This window comes from Schistocerca cancellata, chromosome 3 (assembly GCF_023864275.1).
Source record: "Schistocerca cancellata isolate TAMUIC-IGC-003103 chromosome 3, iqSchCanc2.1, whole genome shotgun sequence".
Taxonomy (NCBI): domain Eukaryota; kingdom Metazoa; phylum Arthropoda; class Insecta; order Orthoptera; family Acrididae; genus Schistocerca; species Schistocerca cancellata.
The window spans coordinates 44,174,355-44,181,614 of record NC_064628.1 but is presented as its reverse complement, the minus strand read 5'-3'; the positions used below and the strand labels follow the sequence as shown (position 1 = coordinate 44,181,614).

The 7,260-nt window shown below is 43.7% G+C and overlaps 1 long non-coding RNA gene across 1 annotated transcript; it reads right to left on the bottom strand.

The window, feature by feature from the left end:
• Positions 1-4,370: 4,370 nt before the first annotated feature.
• LOC126176028 (uncharacterized) lies at positions 4,371-6,495 on the bottom strand. The gene is made up of 2 exons (XR_007535636.1): positions 6,437-6,495; positions 4,371-4,640 (listed from the first exon to the last, which is right to left on the bottom strand). It is a non-coding gene; the product is annotated as an uncharacterized LOC126176028 (long non-coding RNA).
• Between the last annotated feature and the right edge of the window lie 765 nt (positions 6,496-7,260).

The window sequence follows — 7,260 nt, the reverse complement described above, 5'->3', positions numbered from 1 at the left end:
CATTTCTTACCCCCAAGCCATATTCACATACTATGTTTTCTTCTCTCCCTTTTCCTACTCTAGAATTGCTGTCATCTGTGACTATTAAATTTTCGTCTCCCTTCACTACCTGAATAATTTCTTTTATCTCATTATTCATTTCATCAATTTCTTCATCATCTGCAGAGCTAGATGGCATATAAATTTGTACTACTGTAGTAGGCATGGGCTTCGTGTCTATTTTGGCCACAATAATGCGTTCACTATGCTGTTTGCAGTAGCTTACCTGCACTTCTATTTTCTTGTTCATTATTAAACCTACTCCTGCATTACCCCTACTTGATTTTGTATTTATAACCCTGTATTCACCCAACCAAAAGTTTTGTTCCTCCTGCCAACGAACTTCACTAATTCCCACTATATCCAACTTTAACCTATCCATTTCCCTTTTTAAATTTTCTAACATAGCTGCCCGATTAAGGGATCTGACATTCCACGCTCTGATCCGTAGAACGCCAGTTTTCTTTCTCCTGATAACGACGTCCTCTTGTGTAGTCCCCACCAGAGATCCAAATGGGGTACCATTTTACCTCCAGAATATTTTATGCAGGAGGACGCCATCATCATTTAACCATACAGTAAAGCTGCATGCCCTCAGGAAAAATTATGGCTGTAGTTTCTGATTGCTTTCAACCATTTTCACTACCAGCACAGCAAGGCCGTTCCGGTTAGTGTTACTAGGCCAGATCAGTCAATCATCCAGACAGTTGCTCCTGCAACTACTGAAAAGGCTGCTGCCCCTCTTCAGGAACCACACATTTGTCTGGCCTCTCAACAGATACCCCTCCATTGTGATTGCACCTACGGTACGGCCATCTGTATCGCCGAGGCGCACAAGCCTCCCTACCAATGGTAAAGTCCATAGTACTTATATATTTTACTAATGTGTGTGTATATCTAATTCATTTCAAATATTGACAATTGATGTTGCTTATCAGATTTTTTGTCTATTGTAAGCTTGATTTTGTTGATTTATACAGGAGTCTGAAGACTGTCAAACAAAATAATTCATAAAATTACAGCTGTTGGTATTTATTTTCTTCAAATTCTTGGAGTTTCTCTAAAGTAAGGTAAGCAGTAGCTAGATGCACTGTGGACTTCTGGCAGCTTCTTTGAATGAGTGCAGAGGAAGCAATCGAGTAGGCATTTTCCTTCATTTCTCTTTATATGATTATTATTAAGAGCTAGTGTAGGAAGGAGGAGAAAATCACACAAACTACAGGAAGTATGTAGAATCAATTCAACAAGAAAAGTCGTGCAAATCACTGAACCTCTGACTTACCTGACAGTTTGTGTATGTGTTACATGTGCAACATCACGTGAATATTGACTTGTAGTACAGGTGTGGTTATTTTGCCTTTTCAAGACTTCTGCATAAATATTCTCATTCAGTGCTTTGTTTTATATGTTGGATGTTATTTTATAGAGCAGCCCAGTTACTATGGTAGTTAATTACTATTATTTAAGATTGAGTTTTCGGTTATGGATCTATTATTCAATCACAGTGATTTGCTGTAGGAAGATGCAGCAGAGGGCTGTAAGATTACTATTAGATTGATTTCTGGGTGTGATGATGAGTGCAGTGTTATTTACACAAACAGAAACGATGATTGTACAATAAATCCAAATGAATTACATAGTTGTACAAGTTCTTAAAACGATTTCTTAGCTGAATATAAGACAGAAGGTCTTGAAACAGCAAATTTTTCTGCGAGTAGCTTACAAATGGCTGAAAATGGACATGTTCCTTGTTATATTATGCCACTAACACCTCACCGTATATTCGAAACCATAGAGTCTATCACGAACAATCTTACAAAGATCGTGAACCAAAACTACGACAAAGAAAGTAAAAACAAGCAGTGTAGCTGGGAAATAAAGATCTATTACATCACTGATGAGCAAAAGATATATAAAGAAAACTTTGATTACACTGGTGGAAAGATATCAGGTTGTTTTAATACTTGCTTGATCTTTTTGGGCTTTCGAGAAACAGAAATGCTATGATGGTGCTTTGGGTGTGGCCCTAAACTACACTCCTGGAAATGGAAAAAAGAACACATTGACACCGGTGTGTCAGACCCACCATACTTGCTCCGGACACTGCGAGAGGGCTGTACAAGCAATGATCACACGCACGGCACAGCGGACACACCAGGAACTGCGGTGTTGGCCGTCGAATGGCGCTAGCTGCGCAGCATTTGTGCACCGCCGCCGTCAGTGTCAGCCAGTTTGCCGTGGCATACGGAGCTCCATCGCAGTCTTTAACACTGGTAGCATGCCGCGACAGCGTGGACGTGAACCGTATGTGCAGTTGACGGACTTTGAGCGAGGGCGTATAGTGGGCATGCGGGATGCCGGGTGGACGTACCGCCGAATTGCTCAACACGTGGGGCGTGAGGTCTCCACAGTACATCGATGTTGTCGCCAGTGGTCGGCGGAAGGTGCACGTGCACGTCGACCTGGGACCGGACCGCAGCGACGCACGGATGCACGCCAAGACCGTAGGATCCTACGCAGTGCCGTAGGGGACCGCACCGCCACTTCCCAGCAAATTAGGGACACTGTTGCTCCTGGGGTATCGGCGAGGACCTTTCGCAACCGTCTCCATGACGCTGGGCTACGGTCCCGCACCCCGTTAGGCCGTCTTCCGCTCACGCCCCAACATCGTGCAGCCCGCCTCCAGTGGTGTCGCGACAGGCGTGAATGGAGGGACGAATGGAGACGTGTCGTCTTCAGCGATCAGAGTCGCTTCTGCCTTGGTGCCAATGATGGTCGTATGCGTGTTTGGCGCCGTGCAGGTGAGCGCCACAATCAGGACTGCATACGACCGAGGCATACAGGGCCAACACCCGGCCTCATGGCGTGGGGAGCGATCTCCTACACTGGCCGTACACCACTGGTGATCGTCGAGGGGACACTGAATAGTGCACGGTACATCCAAGCCGTCATCGAACCCATCGTTCTACCATTCCTAGACAGGCAAGGGAACTTGCTGTTCCAACAGGACAATGCACGTCCGCATGTATCCCGTGCCACCCAACGTGCTCTTGAAAGTGTAAGTCAACTACCCTGGCCAGCAAGATCTCCGGATCTGTCCCCCATTGAGCATGTTTGGGACTGGATGAAGCGTCGTCTCACGCGGTCTGCACGTCCAGAACGAACGCTGGTCCAACTGAGGATCCAGGTGGAAATGGCATGGCAAGCCGTTCCACAGGACTACATCCAGCATCTCTACGATCGTCTCCATGGGAGAATAGCAGCCTGCATTGCTGCGAAAGGTGGATATACACTGTACTAGTGCCGACATTGTGCATGCTCTGTTGCCTGTGTCTATGTGCCTGTGGTTCTGTCAGTGTGATCATGTGATGTATCTGACCCCAGGAATGTGTCAATAAAGTTTCCCCTTCCTGGGACAATGAATTCACGGTGTTCTTATTTCAATTTCCAGGAGTGTATGTAACCTCCGACTCAGAGTTGAAATATTACAAAATTTTCGCTGGTTTCGTTGTCTAGAGGCTGGGATACGTAGTTGCCACATTACAAGCCAAATACTGTTGAATCTACAGTATATGATATGAATAGACACCCTGGTGCAACACTGTTCTGTTGCGGTGGACATCTGCGGCTCATGTAGTGCATGAGACCACGTGTTTATAAAAGGAGTATGCATAGAGTTTCACTGGAGAAGTGCAGACATCCCAAATACCGATTCCGCCTCCACTGAAAGAACTGACCTTCGTAAAGTTATCTCATACATCACACAGACAGCTATACCAATGGAAGTAACCTGCAATCTGTAATGGATATTAGCTACGGTAAATGGTCCTAGGGCCACTTGATGTGAAATGTGAAATCCATTTTGCCACTCATAGCCATTCTCCTCACAACTCAAAAGCAGAAGGCTCTGGATTCTAAAAGTTTCCAGTAGTGTTGTGTCTACAATTCGCGATTTTTTGTGTTGTTTCGCTCTAAGCAGTTTTTCCAACAATGGTATTCTGGTATACGTACATTGTTTACAGACCCGAATTTAATTCTCGAAACAATAGACTACTTCTTCAACATACCAAGTGTTATTGGAAATTTGTCGAGACTTTCTGCAGAGAATGTGATCCGTTCATCTTTCAATACCCTGAGTTCTGAATCTTCACGTTTAGAGCTTCGAGTCAGTGGTTTGTCAACGATGAAAGGGATAGGTGTCTTTTTTCCCACAAGCGTAATTTAGATACTTGACATGACATTTCGTATAAGTATATTGCTTGGTTGCATGGCTGCATCACATCAACAGGAGGAGGAATTGGAAGTCACACAGGAGAATATTTAGACCGAAATAAAGCAGAGAAAAGAAATTTATTTCATAAGTTTTGCCAAAATGTGTCTGTGGAATGAAACAAATGAACTGTAGCCAGAATCCGACGTGGTCCTCAGCAACTTTCACAGTGTCTGCCTGCTCAGCCGTAGAGGTATCCGTAGTAGCCCGGGTAGTAGTACTGCTCGCTGGGACGCAGGGCCTCACGAGCAGCGCCTTCCTGGGGTCGTGGCAGAGGGTAAGGGATGGCCAGAGCAGCGCCCACCAGCGCCAGCACCACCAGTAGCAGCACCTGCAAACACACAACAGGGGTAACATCGCTGGTAAGAGATAGACAGGGGAAGCCAAAAGCCAGGATAAACAGCTAGCACCACCGCCACTAGCAGCTTCTGTGCAACAGGAAGTGACATCTCTGGTCAGAGAGGGACAGATACGGCCGGCCAGGTGATACTCGCATTTGGACAGACTCAGAATTTCCAGTCTGCTGCACCACTCCGTACAGTAGCGAGCTTATTCGAACAGTCACATGCCATTTGACTGTCATGGTGCAAGTGCAAGGGAGAGGCTAGTAACTACGAACTAGCCACAGCAATAGCTCCTGCTTACTTAAAATTTGACCACTTCTTGAAACACAGGAGGAAACGGCATTAAATCCTATCACTGCCCACACTCTTATTGTGTTTGAATAAATTTACAAGTTCCCATACTATACTGGTATGTATGGATATATACACATTTAGCTTTCTTTTTGAGTAAATATATCAGACACAGACATAAATGTCCCCCAAAAATACTATGTGACTGCACACAGTATAATATTATGTTTCTCTATAAAGGACGTTCATGATTTGTCAAGTAATTTGACAAGGAGCAGTTCAATCCCTCTTCACACATTACAGTAACTGATAAAATTTACAAGATTTTAATCAGTTTGACAGTAGTACAGCAACATTCAGATTAAACAAAGAAACAAATTTATCAAGAAATAAATTCTGAACAAATGATATGTATCGTAATAAGGTAACCGTAATTTTTTTCGCGACAATGAACTACAACAGCAAGACCCGTTTTAGAGATTTGTACTATCAGACGTTACTAGAACGTAGTACAAGCGAAAGCTCCAGAATTAGACACAACCATTATTGCAAACTTTGTTTATTTACCAGTTGTTATGCATGTTTCAATCTGTGTTTTATTATCACAGTTCACAGTGAATTAAAAACGCTGAGATAGTTGTTGTGATAGTACCAACGAAAATCGCTAGATCGAACAGAACCACAAAATTTCTCAGATTGTGAGGTAAACTGTTCAAACAGCTCAAGTCGATTTCAATCGCAGTACTAGAGACAGAGGCCTACGAAACTGAACCACACCAGCAGCATCTGCGACACCAAATAGAGTACTATCTCTGGTCATAAGGCCGCATAGCGGAAGTGAAGTGTAGGGAAAGGTTGCAATTGAAATCAATACAGAGTGGCTAGTTGTCCAGCATTAAATAATAAAATACGGAGTGAAAGTAAAACTGTGAAAGACAGAAATAATAGGAGTAGCATAAATGAGATTACTAATGAACTTCAAAATTGGAGATCATACAGTAGATGGAGTGAAGAATATTTATTACTTTGGAAGCAGAAGAATGATATAAGAAGCACAGTAGCACAGGCAAAGGAGGTAATGCTCACTAAAGGAAGTCTTCTTGCACCGAACATAGACCTCAATGTGAGAACTAAATTTCTGTGAATGTTCGTCTAGAGCACACTATTGCATGGAAGTGAATAATAGTCTGTGGGAAAACGCAAAAAGAAGATGATCGATGTGTCTGAGATATGATGTTGCAGAAGGATGGTAAATAGACAGATATAAAAAGAGGAAGTTAATGACCGAACAGACTTACAAAGGAATAAGCGGAAAACTAATTACACAAGGGGACAGGACTTGCGTTGAGACATCAGGGAATAATTTCCACAGAACCAGAGGAGGCTGTAGAGAGTGAAAAATGAAAACAATATGTGGTGACTGTGGACGGTATATACTTGACAAATAATAGAAGTTGGGTCTAAGAGCAAAGGCCTATTTCGGCGTACTTACAATGGTCTTCATGTTGGTTGCTCGCAGTTGCTCTGACTGGAACTGATGCTTTGCCCCACTTTACGTCTGCTTTTATAGCTTACTGGATGGGGGCTGCGGTGCTGACATCAACTTCTATACTAGCTGTAGCAGGTGCTAGGTAGGGTTGGTGTGGGAGGGGATGGGGAGGAGTGATGGCCTTGCATAGCCGCCACGGCCTTGTCAGCAAGTCCTAGTGTAAAAACCTTGTCCTCGCATTGCCCTGAGGTTATGCCGTGGCAGCCTCTCCCAGGAGCAGCTGACTCTGAGGTACTCGTCATGCACAAGGCGTCACTGACCGAAGTATTTAGGTCTGCGTCAGGTACGACACTAACATGACACTGTCTGAGGAGTGACAGCATTTTTTCACAGTCTCAAATTTCCGCTCTTATAAAAATTATGAGTTGATATGAACCCTTCTGGCGTAATGGGACACGCAATGGGTCGTATGATTCAAACTATGGAATCGCGTCGTCTACTCATGCAGGAAAAACTCAGGGAAGTTTGAGAAAGTAAAAGATACAATTTTCGCAATTTTATATGCAACTGCTACAAATATCTTCCTAATTGGGGAAATATTTCATCTGCACGAACACGTATCTACATCTGCATCTACATGAGTACTCCGCAATTCACAATTAAGTGACTGGCGTGGGGGTCATCGAACCACCTTCAAGTGATTTCGCTACCGTTCCGCTATCGAACAGCTCCCGGAGAAAACGACCACTTAAATCTTTCCGGGACAGCTTTGATTTGTCAGATATTGTTTCACATCCTCTCTTATTTATATTATATAGCACCTCTTG